The sequence below is a fragment of the Sciurus vulgaris genome (genome assembly GCF_902686455.1).
Source record: "Sciurus vulgaris genome assembly, chromosome: 15".
Taxonomy (NCBI): Eukaryota; Metazoa; Chordata; class Mammalia; order Rodentia; family Sciuridae; genus Sciurus; species Sciurus vulgaris.
The window spans coordinates 18,217,835-18,231,207 of NC_136476.1; the positions used below are offsets into that span (position 1 = coordinate 18,217,835).

Genomic DNA, 13,373 nt, shown 5'->3' on the forward strand with positions numbered 1-13,373 from the left:
TGGATGAATGAAATTGAGTCCAGGGAGGCCGAGAGCTTCCTAGACAAGTAGCTGATGAAAACCCAGAGGCTCATGTTGTCAGCTCATGAAGTCTGAGGAGTGCCGGTGATGCCCCACAAAGCTGTCATCTATGACTGTGTGCGTGCTTGCCAAAGAGCCTGCTGCACTTCTGTGGCCTTGTATTGAAATGACTGGCCCAAGGATGACAGATACGTAGCATGCATGCTGTCATGACCCTAGCCCCCCGCCCCGGGGGAGATATCCTGCTCAGTCATGATACCTACTGTTCCCACACTGCATTCCAGACAGATTTTACCAAGCAGTTAAGGCTAACATTTAAGAAAATATATCTGCTACTCCTGTGTTGCTCTACCTAGGCCGTGTGTGTGTGTGTGTGTGTCTGTTCAGGCTTGACAGTAAAACATTGGAAGCTAGGGCATTAGCAATGCTAGCTGTAGGTATGTCAGTAAACACCTAGACTTGATCTTCTGATTGGCAGGAAAGCAAGATTTAAAAGGAGGTAAGGTGGCCCAAGTGTGAATATACTTAGTAACACTGAATTGTATACCTAAAAGTGGTTATCATGGCAAATATTTCACTACCTGTTTTAAAAGGAGGTATAAATCCCAAATATTTGGTGGCGACAGTCATGTGGCTGAGTGGTAGGAGTGGGTGGAGGTTTTAAAGAGAGTAGAGATGTAGTCCCCATGTATCCTCTATTAAGTTCTTACATTCTCAACATTTTCCCAACCCTACTGCAAATATGTATCATGATCTTGGATAAATTTCTTACTAAACTGAATTTATGGTTCTTACAGTGGAACTAACAGGGAATAGTCAGTAAGTCTTGATAATGGTGATGATCAATCACATACTAGTAGATTAACCATTGTCCTAGTCCATTTTATGCCACTCTAACAAGAATACCATGATCTGAGAACAGAAATTTCTTTTCTCACAGTTCTGGACGTTGGGAAGTCCAGGACTGAGGTGGAGCATCTGGTGAGGGCCTGCTCACTGTGTCACATGGCAGAAGGTGGAAGGAAAAGGGTGGAGCCCTCCTCAAGGGCTTTCTTAAGGGTACCTAATCCCCTTGATGAGGGAAGAGCTTCCTGGCCTAATCATGTCTTAGAGAATCTGCCTTTTATACTCCACACTGGCAACATTTGAAATTTGGAGGGGACACATTTAAACCCCACTGTCATTACTGATTGCCCAGACAGATGTAATTAATTGCTCAGTCCATTTCCAAGTCGAACAACCTTGGTAGTGTGCAGCCTTCTCTTCCATCAGCTTTTGGCTCGTCTAAGTCAACCACTGGACCATGCACCTTATGCTTCTTTTGTTCAGTAAGATTTCCCACCCCACGCACTAGGACAATGCCCAGCAGGAAGCTTTTTTTAAAAAAAAAGAATTGTTGAATGGATAAAGAAAATTGACATCTAATTTGTTTTTATATTCATCACAGTGCCCAGCCCAGTCTATCACCCAAATGGTATGTGGTTATTGCTAAACTGGTGTTTTAGATTAACAGCAGATCCTGTACCAGGTTAAGCCTACCTACCAGCACATAATGAGAGATAAGTAAATACTAATGATTGCTATTAGAGTATATCTGGGAATTTTAAAGATAACAAGGTGGCAAAAAGCCACATCCATTCTTGAAATCCATTCTTAGATAGAGAAGGAATAGGAAGATGTGGAAACATTGTAAAATTAGGGCTCCAAGTTGGGAATCTGTATACTTGATGGGTCTGAACAAACCCAAGCTCTCCTGATGGGTGCTCTTTAGTTCAGTTTACTTTGAGTGACAGTGTGTAATTACCCTCCAGGTCTTGATCACCACTTCTAGGGAATACAGGAGGACCCAGAGGGGCCTCTGGAAGATAATGGTGTTTATAGATGTTCTTTTGTGCTTTTTTACCTGAATAAAGCCAGAACATGTCAGAAATACTGTCTTTAAGGGGGCTACTACTTTAAACCAGTAAGACTGATCCAAGCAATGTCCCTTTTCCCAATCCATCATTGCTCATCATCTCTGAGCTTTTTTCTAGCCCTTTTTGAATCTGAGTAATAGCAGGGAGCGCAGGTTATAGTTCTGTCCTGCATGCCACCTCATCCCCTTTCCTTCTGAGTAATTTGATGGTGGTATAGGTTCAAAAATTCTTTCCAACTTAAAAAAAAAAAAGGAGTACAACCAGATGGATTAAGATGTCTCTAATCTGGTGTGGGCGCATTAATTTATCACTGTAGCAGTTTCCACCTTGGTAAACATTTCTATTTTTTACTACTGAGTTTGCAGCCAACAGTGTTCATTATTTTAATTAAAAAGATTCTGAGATGTCTTTTCCAAATATGGTACTAAGTGTTCTTGGGGGAATACAACTACATATAAAAAGGGTGAATTGTGGGGTAGTTTGCCATATTATGTACTTCCAATTAAGTAAATGTGACAATCTATAGAGATTAGAGTCATCTAAAAATAGTAGATGTGGCCCGTTTCTACCATGTGCCATCTTGTTACTGCTAATATTTTATAGGCATAATCTAATAATAATTTACTAACATTAACTCTAATTATATAACAAATACTAAGTGCCTTACATACATAACTTCATATAGACCCTGTGAAAGAGTAACTGAAAATATCCCCATTTTACAGATAAGGAAACTAAGGCTTATCCAACTTAAGAAATGTGTTCAGAGTCAAACAACTAGTCAGAGATAGCCAGTCCAAGCAGTGTCTCTGGAGCCCCAGCTGGTCGCGATCCTGGTTATTCCTGCTCCAGGTGAGCAATGACAGACCTGTTTTTGTCCCATTAATGTTTTACTTTAGTAAATTAGGTTAACAGAAAATACATGGGGGAAATAAAAGTCTGTGGTTTAAAATGAACAGGAACTATAGTATGCTATTCAAGTGCCTTCGCTTGGAAGATTCGAGGAAGCTTGAATTAAAATTTATACATGTGTCCCATCACCAGGCCCTACAGCAACAGTGGAGGCCACTGCCTTTGCTCACTTGAACTCAAGACCAAACTTCTCATTTTGGAAGCAAATAAAATTATGGCTCAGATTGTGTGTTTTCTTTAAAGAGAAAAGAAAAACAACTACTATGTTTCTTAGGAAGAAATGGGATAGTATAATTTTGTTTTTTAATGTTTCTGTTTACCTTCAAAACAGGAAATCTCTTCATCTGCTGCTGCCACTTGTTCTCTTGCCCCACCCCCCACCCCCGCTAACACACACTGCATGTGTCACTTCTGTTAGGGAGTCGCATGTCCTGAGCACTATGTAAAGATTTTTACAGTACAGACCCAGAGCCACTCCCTTACAATATCGACCTTGTTTTTCTTCTCTGAGCATCAATGTCTTTATCTGTCAAAAAGTAAGTAATACAAAGCCTACCTCATAGAGCTGTTGGGAAGGTTAAACTAAGCAACAGATGGCAAGTTCAGACCAGGCCTGTTGGCCAGCAGCAGGTGTGAAGGCAATATACTGTAGGTTCCTCCTCCCCTTCCTCTCTCTCACTCCATTGCCCCACAGTTTGATGATGCTGGCTTTTGCTAAACAGAATCTATTCTTCACTAATGGAGAGATGGCAGGGAGGCCTCTTTGGCTGCATTGATATTCATAAGAAAGACCAGCTGGGGATGTTGCTCAGTGGTAGAAGACTTGACTGCCATGCGTGAGGCCCTGGGTTCACTCCCCAGTATTGGGGGGTGGGGGGGGCGGGGAGATCTTAAATAAGAAAGATCATTGCCTTTGCTTGTGTATCAGGGTTTTTTTTTTTTTTTTTCCCTGAAAGTGATCTGGATATAAAATCAAGTTAGTATGAGAGTGGATTCTTAGCATTGTCAAACCTGTTGATAGGACTTCCTTCAGATTCCAGGAGCCTGGGAAATATGGATATATTTCTTGTGATCACAGGAGTTCTCTTTGATAATTTTACATTCATTCTCTCAATTGTTAATTCATTGACTTTGAATATATATATCTTACCACAAACTTAAGTACTCTGTAAAGACCTGGGAATACCACAGTCAGCTAAATAAGCCCACATCTCTGATGACATGGAATTTACAATTCTAGTGAAATTCACAGTGATGATGATTTGAGAACAAATGTCATATGAACATGTTCTGGACTCGCTGGTGACCATCTTTAAACATTGCTGTAAGGTTTCGGTACATACAGTGACGTGTGACTATTAATTCCCTGACATCAAATAGATCTCCTTGCATAGTCAGCAGTTTAAAGAGCAGAGGTGAATATAATTATAAAGGATGCCTTCCAGCTAAAGCACCATCAAATGACAATATGGGGCAATGTCTGTGGCAGAGAATGCTTCCTGCAGGACCTGAGTAGGAAAAAGCCCTTGGACAATTGAGCCATCACGTGGCATTTGGCAGCACAGGGAGGCCAAAACCAGGCTCCCGCTTGGGGATCTAATTCCAACAGTATGTACTTATCAGATTAATTAATGTGATTCATTTGGATTTTATTGGCTTTGCGGGTTTGTTTATATTATCAGTTATAAATTTGTACTGATTTTATAGCTATGTAAGAGCTTGAAACATAAGGTGTTTATAGCCTTATAATAATGTTTTTAGTTAGCCTGGGGAGGTCTGTGATAAATTTTTTACTGTAAAGGAGGTCAGAACCATTAGTCAAGTGCAGAAGCCTTGCCCCAGAGAGGGGTTCTTCATAGGTAAAATTCTTTGTACATGTAAAAAGTTTAGCAAAAACTAGTCATGTCCTTGATTTATCAGGAAAATTTTAAAAGGGTTGAGAGGAAAGTTAGTAGCTATTTCTTTACCCCCAAATTGTTATGTTTCATAGTTGTGAGCTGTTGTTTTTTTATCTTAGTCATGACTGAACTGTCAGGTGTCTCATTTTTCATGAATTCTCTTCAAAGAAAGACATTACAGCAATGGATCTTCCTTGCCATGCCTTCCACTACGCACAAGTGGGGCAGGTGTGTGCACACACATGGCCCCGTGACCTTTTCTCATTAACTTACAATCATCACTTAGTGATGTTGGACCTGTCTTTACTATATACCTCTTTATACAGGTTCACAAGATTTGTTTTTAAAACACGTTTAATTTTCAGGGCAACGGGAGTCTATCCAAAACTTTAAAGAGCAACCATAAGGGAATTTTAGTAATAATTGGCACTTCTATAATGTAACATAGCAGTACCTGATCTTTCCTCTAGATCCCAGGATCTGGGTCAGGACTGAGGAGTGATTCTCTGCTAGGACCTGGCATAATGCCATTGGTAGGGTGACCATACGTCTGTCCCCATTTATCAGGCATTGTCCAGGTTTATGTTTGCTGCCTCAGCTTAATTCACTCTTGTATGATATGTTGATAAATTATAAGGTTACTCTAATTATACAAACTGCTTTGGCATATTGGCCCTATAGGATCCAAATGAAGCTGTTTCACAGAGTTACTTTTCATCAATAATTCTCTTTCTTCATTTACTTTTAAGTATAGTCCTGTTTGAATTTATATCATTGGGAAATATTGATATGTAAAGATATGGTGATATTCATGTGCTTTTGGTAAGATCTCTGTTAGGATTAGAAAAAGTTTATAATAGAAATGGCAGGGGTCAGTCACTTAGATCAGGGATTGTCTGAGCTTCAGCACAACTTTTGCAGTGAGAGCTGATCAGAACATTTCCTGTCCAGGAAGTCAAAGCCTGTAAATCCTGTTAAAATGAGTATCAGCATGCAGTCTAGTAAAAATGAAAAAACAATAATAATTAAAAAAAAAAAAGGAAAGGATGTAAAAATTAAGGGCACAGGTCCTAAGAGAGTGTTGAAATGAACTGTGGCTGTTAGTGTGAGGATTAAAAATTGCATAGAAGGAAAGAAACACAGAGGAAAAAAATAATTATATTAAATTCTTCAAATTTTCAGAGAAAAAAATGCATTTCAGGATTTATTTTAGTTTTTTTTTTGTTTGTTTTTTTTTGTGTGTGTGTGTGCGCGCGCGCATGCTAGGTACTGAACCCAGGGCCTTATACTTGCGAGGCAAGCACTCTACCAACTGAGCTATCTCCCCAGCCCTTGAATGTCAGGATTTATATATATATATATTATTTTTTTGGAAACTTAAAAGCAAAATTGCATTATTGTGATCTGTCTGAAACAAATTTATCATCGACTGGTGCTCAGAAGTTTTGACTATAACTGCTGTTTTGGATGATGATTTTTGCCTTTGCCAGAAATTGCTTGTTTGGTTGTGAAATCTGAGGTCTTACACCAGGGTTGTTTTGTGGACTATGGCATGTGGACACAAGATGAGGAAACCCCTTCTGATTGTTCTGGAGCCAACTGTCCAGTTTGTCCATGGCCTGGGCCTTGCTTTACCTCCTACCTCTTGTTCTTTGGCTATTTGGTTTGATTCTCACAATCCTCCCAGAGAAAGAGGAGGAAAGAAGGGGGAAATTCCCCAATACTGGTGTTATAGAAGAATTCAAATAGTAAGAAAGCCGATTGAATCTGTTCAGCAATCTTTTATGATTTTGTGAATATTGTGTGTATGTTGTTATCTTTGTCTGCCAGATGAGTATGCAGTAGTGCCCATTATCTGCAAGGGTACATTTCAGGAAACCCAGTGGATGCCTGAAACACACAGATAATACCAAACACACACACTCTCTCTCTCTCTCTCTCTCTCTCTCTCTCTCTCTCTCTCTCTCTCTCTCTATATCTATATATATATATATATATACATTCGTTTATGCATATATATGTAAAACAATTTTTATATAAATGAGATAAAATTTAAATTCTAAATTAGTAATAATAATAAAATAGAACAGTTATAATATGCTATAATAAAAGTTTTGTGACTGTGGCCTCACACTTTTTCAGAATACCTTATTGTGTTGTAATCATTCTTATTGTGATGATGTGAGATGATTCGATACCTACACAATGAAGTGAGGTGAATGAGCACTTATCAAGTACTGTGGGCATAGCTACTACAGTTTAAGAAGTGACAGCAAAACTAGTGTGAATTTCTCTTTCCTTCTTCGTAATTGCACCAATAGAATATTTATTCTTATCTTGGATCTCAGCAACCTCAGCATATAATCTTTTCTTTCCTTAAGAAGTACTACCTTTTCACTTAAAAGAAGCACCTTACAACTTCTCTTTGTCATGTCTGGGTTACCAGCATCGTTGCTCTTTCACTTTGGGTCATGATTAAATAAAATAAGTTTTATTTGAACACAGTATCACAGCACTGTGCTACTGTGACAACCTGATAGCTGAGATGGTTACTAATGGGAGGGTAGTGTATATACTGTGGAAACACTGAACAAAGGGATAATTCATATCCCAGGCATGATGAGGTGAGATTTTCCTCACACTATTCAGATTGGCATGCAACTTAAAACTTATGAACTGCTTATTGTTTATTGTTAATAAATTGTTTATTTCTGGAATTTTTCATTTAATATTTTCCACAGTTGATCATGGATAACTGAAACTATGGAAAGTGAAACTATGTATGAGGATCTTCTAATGTATCCTATTTTCTTGTATATATTATGTGTTACCAAATATGTAACATTTTTTATTTTGTGAAAAATGGCAGATTTGCTAGAATAGAAATTCCATTAGGATCCAGGTATGGTGGCTAAAGCTCATAATCACAGCAACTCGGGAGGCTGATACAGGAGGATCACAAGTTCAAAGCCAGCCTTAGCAACTTAGCAGGATCCTGTCTCAAACTGAAAAATAAAAAAGGTTGGGGATGTAGTTCAGTGGTTAAGTACCCCTGGGTTTAATCCCTGGTTTAAAAAAAGAAAAAAATCTATTAGGAGAGACAACATTTAAGTAATCTGTCCCCTGTTGCCTAAAGCAATACCTGGTGCTCACACATTGTAAGAATGAAGGAATGCCACAGAGACAGGAAGTAGACTGGTTTCTTCTTATGGGGGAAGAAGAATAGGAGTGGACTGTTAAAGGGCGTACCTATCTTTTTGGCAGTGATGAAAATTTTCTGGAATGAGATAGTGGTGATGGTTGCCCAATTTTGTGAACATATTGAAAACCACTGTACATACATTTTAAAAGAATTAATTTTATGGAATATTAATCATTTCTCAGTTTTTAATTGCAAAGAAAAATAATTGATAAATTATCTTACATATTGTCATAATTGGTGTTTAATAAATACAATTTTTGATGAGCAAATGGTTGTTTTTCTATACCAAAATAGACTACATAATTGTTTCAAAGCTTGGTTTGTTTGTTACTAGTTATATGGCTGGGTAGTTATCAGTTACAAACACTTGAATTTAGGAATTTCAAGATTTACTGTGGAGTCTGACTTTGTTGGGAATGAGAGGGAGTTGGAACAGACTTTGAAAAATGTAGTAGAGTCTCTCTGGGAAAGTAGTTTTGTTTGTGAGTCCTAGATAAGAGTAACTGCCTGTCTCTTGGGATTGTTTGATTCTAGCACTACCAAAGGAGATTACAGTGTAATTTTTTTTAAATTTTTTAATATTGGAGAAGAGAGCCCTCTGTCAGAGGTAGTCTCAGTTCAACTCCTTCCATTTCTTTTATTCTTTGCACTTGTTAAATCACTTTAAAGTTCCTATGAATCTGCTACTCTTCAGAGAGTAAAATCTGTCAAAACAGATTAATGCCATCACCCAAAACATTTAGCTATACTGTGACAACTAATCTGGAAGGAGTTATCAGAATTCATGTAATTTAGCCACTAACTGACAACAGGTGGTTATACCCAGTCATTCAAGCCAGCAGAGGCAGGCTGGGGAGGTAAGAGTGGTTTTACATCTTCCTTAGCACAAGGTCAGGGAGAATTCCAAACTTACGTCTTCCTGCATTTCTGGTGATTTTCAGTATCTTGTTTTCTCTCAAGCAGTAGATATGAAGTAGTTTGAAAACATTGTTTACTGTTTTGTGGATATGTAGTATCATCTTACTATATCTGAAGGACTCTGTTGAAAGAAATAAGAAACTGCTCTGATCAGAGAGGAATTTAAACATCTTTGGATTTTTGGAATATATTAACTTCTTTTGTTTGAAACTTTCCCAGAAGGTGAATATTCTGTATTGTTCACATTTAGCTAATGCTTTCAATAGCTTGCATCTTCTTGTTGACATTAAAGATATGGGGACCTTCTGCACATACTATTGTATTGCCAGCTTTTCTTTTTGTCTGTAAAATTATAGATGTGTTAGTCAACTTTCCATCACTGTGACAAACTACCTAAGAAAAATCACTTAAAGGAGGAAAGATTTATTTTGGTTCATGGTTTTGGAGGTTTCAGTCCTTGGTCAGCTGACTCTACTGCTTTGGGCCTGAGACCAGACAAAATATCATGGTGGAAGGGAAGGTGGGGGAAAGTCGCTCAGTTCATGGAAGCCAGGAAGCACAGAGAGAGCAAGGAAAGGGCCAGGGACAAAGTACATCCTTCCAGAGCCAACCATCAGTGACCCACTTTCTCCAACTAGACCCCACCACCTCCAGTTTCCACCACCTCCTGATGGTGCCATTACATTATGGATTAATCCACTGATAAGGTCAGAGCCCTCACGATCCCTTCACGTCCCAACAGCTGCATCCCAGAACATTGCTGCACTGGGGACTAAGCCTTCAACATGAGCCTTTAGGGGATATTCTAGATCCAAACCATAAACACCAGGAATACCTGATATTTATTAGCTATAAGCTTTGTAATGCTGTTAGTATTAATCATTTGTGATTTTTTTTTTCTACCACATTTTAGGAAGTGTACTCTGCCCATTGTTTACATATTATCTCACTTAATCCTTCACATTAACACTCTAAGATGGAAGGTGAGTTAATGTCTCCTCAAATGACAAGGAAGCTTTTATAAATGGCACACAGCTGGTGATAAGGCTGGATTCTGACGGTGACCATTGGCTACTTTCTCTTAAAGTGTTTTCATTTGCACCTCTTTGAATTCTCACAAGAACCCTGCTACCCTCTTTTCACAGATGAGGAAGCGAGGCTCAGGGTGGCCCAGCAAGTAAGAGACAGAAGTTGGACACAAACTGAGGTTTTCCGCCCCTGGCACCTGGTGTTCTTACTACAGAATTACCTTAGCTCTTGTCAGGAGATCACCAATGGCTGCAACTCTGCTCTTCCTGGCCTTCTTTACTCTTCTAGGAAGACACAGGGAGGGGGGCTGACAGGAGTCCTAACTTTCATGGCAGCCAGAATTGTGAAATGTCCCCTTGTCACGGTCATTACCAGAAGACAACAGACCAGATAAGAAGAGGGAGGACATGGCTGCTTCCCTAGACAAACCAGTGGATGTCCTGCTTCCTGAGGGAGGAAGGGGCTGTAATTAGATGTTTGCAGAATGTTACCAGGCCATCTTAGATCAGTCTTATGAAAAACTCATGAAGGCTTAGAAAAGAAACTCAAACTGGGTGACCTTCTGACTGGCCTCCCCCTTTTAGGGTAACTGTGCTGGTTCTTAACATTTTAGACGTGCAGACCCTTAGAGTAGTGATGCTTACACTTCTAAGTGCATGAGAATCCCCTTGAGGATTTGGGAAGACACAGCGGGCTGGGTGCCACCACCAGAGGCTCTGGTTGAAGGAGGCTGCAGAGTGCCTGAGAATCTGCTAGAATTTCTAACACACTCCCAGGAATCCTGGTGCTGCTGGCCTGGGGACCACACTTGGAGAACCACATTCTTGGGGAATTTTCATGAAAGTTCTATGTCCTCTCCATGGGTACATGCCAGGTTGATAGCTAGAGTTAGTGAATTGTCAGTCTCTGGCAAGCTGGCTTAAGAGTGCTAGTCTTTGGCAATGGAGGGAATACATGAGGGCGTGATTTGGAGTTGGTTTGGTGAGTCAGTTCAAGATAGTGTCTCCAAGACAGTGAGAGAAGGTCCTGAAGAACCCAGAGGGCACCCTGGCTATTGTGGGTTAGTGGCAAGAAATAACTGAAAAGTCTTTGAGGTATTTGCAAAGGGGTTATAAGCTCTGACTAAACCACTTTTAAAATATTGATAGCTGGGATGAAATGCAGTTCTCTAACTGGCAACTAATATTTAGACTATGTTTTGAAAATTTTTGGTAAAATATACATAAATCCAAAATTTACCATTCTGACTATTTTAAGAATCTAGCATAATGGCATCAATAATATTCACATTGTGGTATGACCATCACCATCTTTTGCCTTCAGAAATCTTTCATCTTGCTTAACCCAAACTTGAGTCCATCCAGACAGCAACTTCTCTCTGCCTTTTCTCCCACCCCTCAGCCCCTGGCAACCACTGTAGTAGAATTACTTACTGACTCTCTGAATTAGACTCCCTAGGCCCCTCATATAAGTGGAGTCATACAGTATTTGTATGTTGGTGACATACAACTTGGTGACATACAAGTTAGTGACAACTTGTTTGAATAGACTTTGAAACAGCTATAAAATGCCCTAATAATAACCCTAACAGGGAATGGGATATAAACAAATAGAACTTGAAAAGAAAATCCAATTAGAAAGCTTGATCTCTGAGCTTTAGAGAGTCCTCTGTTGTCCATTAGAAACTTTTCCTTGGTACACCCTAGGCCCAAGATTACTCTGGATACATGGACCCCTTTCTCCTCTCCTGACAGGTAAACTCTGTTCCTGGTTCTTAAAAGAATCCTATCCTCTTGAAGCCCCTAGGCAGGACTGTGTCTTGGACCACCAACCTCATCCCTTTACTTATTCATTGGCAAATAGATTTACGTTCAGCAAACATCAGGTGCCACTCAAGGTACAAAAACCTAGAAGGCAGCCATATTCCCTCTGCCTCCTTACCCTCCCCCCACCCCAGAGTTTCCCTCTGGGGCCCAAAGGAAGTTGAGCAAGAGCCATGTCCCTCCTTCATATGTACTTTGCAGAGTGAGATATGCTGCCTCAAGATTTCCCAGGTGACAAAATGTGTGACTTCAAATGTCTTTTAAAACTTTTAACTAAGTCAGTGGGAATTTTCCTATAATGCGTCTGTCCTCCCATGCCTTAAGCAGAATGTGCTGGGTGTAATTTCACCTTTCCTCCACAGCCAAGGTCTGCATTGCACTGTAAATATTGATTTGCTCTCCCACTCACTGTCTCAGAGCTGCTGCGCGTAATTCAGCAGCTGCTGCCGTTTCAACTGTCACTTCCCGAGGTGTCTTTAAATCCCTTTCTCATCTCCTAGCTCTGGGAAGATTTAAGGAGAAAATCACATGTTCTAGGCTCTGAATCAGTTCACTGGACTGAAGAACGACTGTGGTGGAAGATAGTTTGTATCTCTGAATATCTGCTGTCCACTTCCATATGTGAAGAACGACCGTGGTGGAAGATAGTTTGTATCTCTGAATATCTGCTGTCTACTTCCATATGTATAGAATACCCAGTACAGGGGTCCTGGACTTAGGGTAGTTCCCTGATGGTTATTTAACTTCATGATGGTGAAAAAATGGTACATATTCAGCAGAAATCATACTTTGAATTGTGAATTTTGATCTTTCCCTGGGCTAGAGTTCTGTGGTACAACACTCTCTTGTAATGCTGGGCAAAAGCAGCCAGCCATGCAGTCATGAGGGCCAACAACCATGCTCCCCCATAATCTGTGTTGCTAAGCTAGGGTATTCGGTAGGTTTAGGTGTCCTCAATGCATTTTCAACTCATCATATTTGCAACTTAAATGGGTTTATCGTTAAACCTATCATAAGTTGAGGAACATCTGTATTTAGCTGGATATGTGGTACCAGAGTAGGGAAGACTACATTTCCCAGTTCCTCTTGCAGTTATGTGCAGCCAGTATGACTAAGGGCATGTCAAAGAGATATAAACAGAGTGTGGCTTCAGGGGGCAGGGGTCTTCTTAAAAGATGATGTGCACCTGTCTTTGTAACATGCTTAGAACATGGATATGGTGCATTGAGTGTCAGCTTGGCCCGTGAGGATATAAAAACCACATTTGAAAAAATAGAGCAGAAAGTCTGAAGCTATCTGGTCCCACATTAACTGTCACAGCAGGCACAATCTCATTTATATAAAAGAGAGAGAAACTCATTTCTTATTCATTCACTGGGAGTTTGTGTCTTAGTGACTTCCAGCAAAATCACATCAAGGAACACACAGGTAAATCTAATGAAGGGATTTAGATGCCTCAAAACGAGAAGTTCTACATTAGTAATTTAAAAAAAAATTGTTAGCAGAACCCTAACATATGAGTAGGTATAAAGGAAGTTGCTAGCTGGGCTCAATGGTGCACACCTGTAATCCAAGTGTCTCAGGTGGCTGACGCAGGAGGATTGCAAATTCAAGGCTACCTTGGGCAGTACAGCAATACCCTATCTAAAAACAA

The 13,373-nt window shown here is 39.8% G+C and overlaps 1 protein-coding gene across 1 annotated transcript in view; it reads left to right on the forward strand.

Annotated features, from left to right (window-relative positions):
* The first annotated feature begins 6,088 nt into the window (after nucleotides 1–6,088).
* The window catches only part of APBA1 (amyloid beta precursor protein binding family A member 1), a 149,094-nt gene continuing 141,809 nt past the window's right edge, over nucleotides 6,089–13,373 (forward strand). The window contains 1 exon segment of the mRNA XM_079112980.1: nucleotides 6,089–6,495. The gene's annotated coding sequence lies outside the window, so the exon portion shown is untranslated.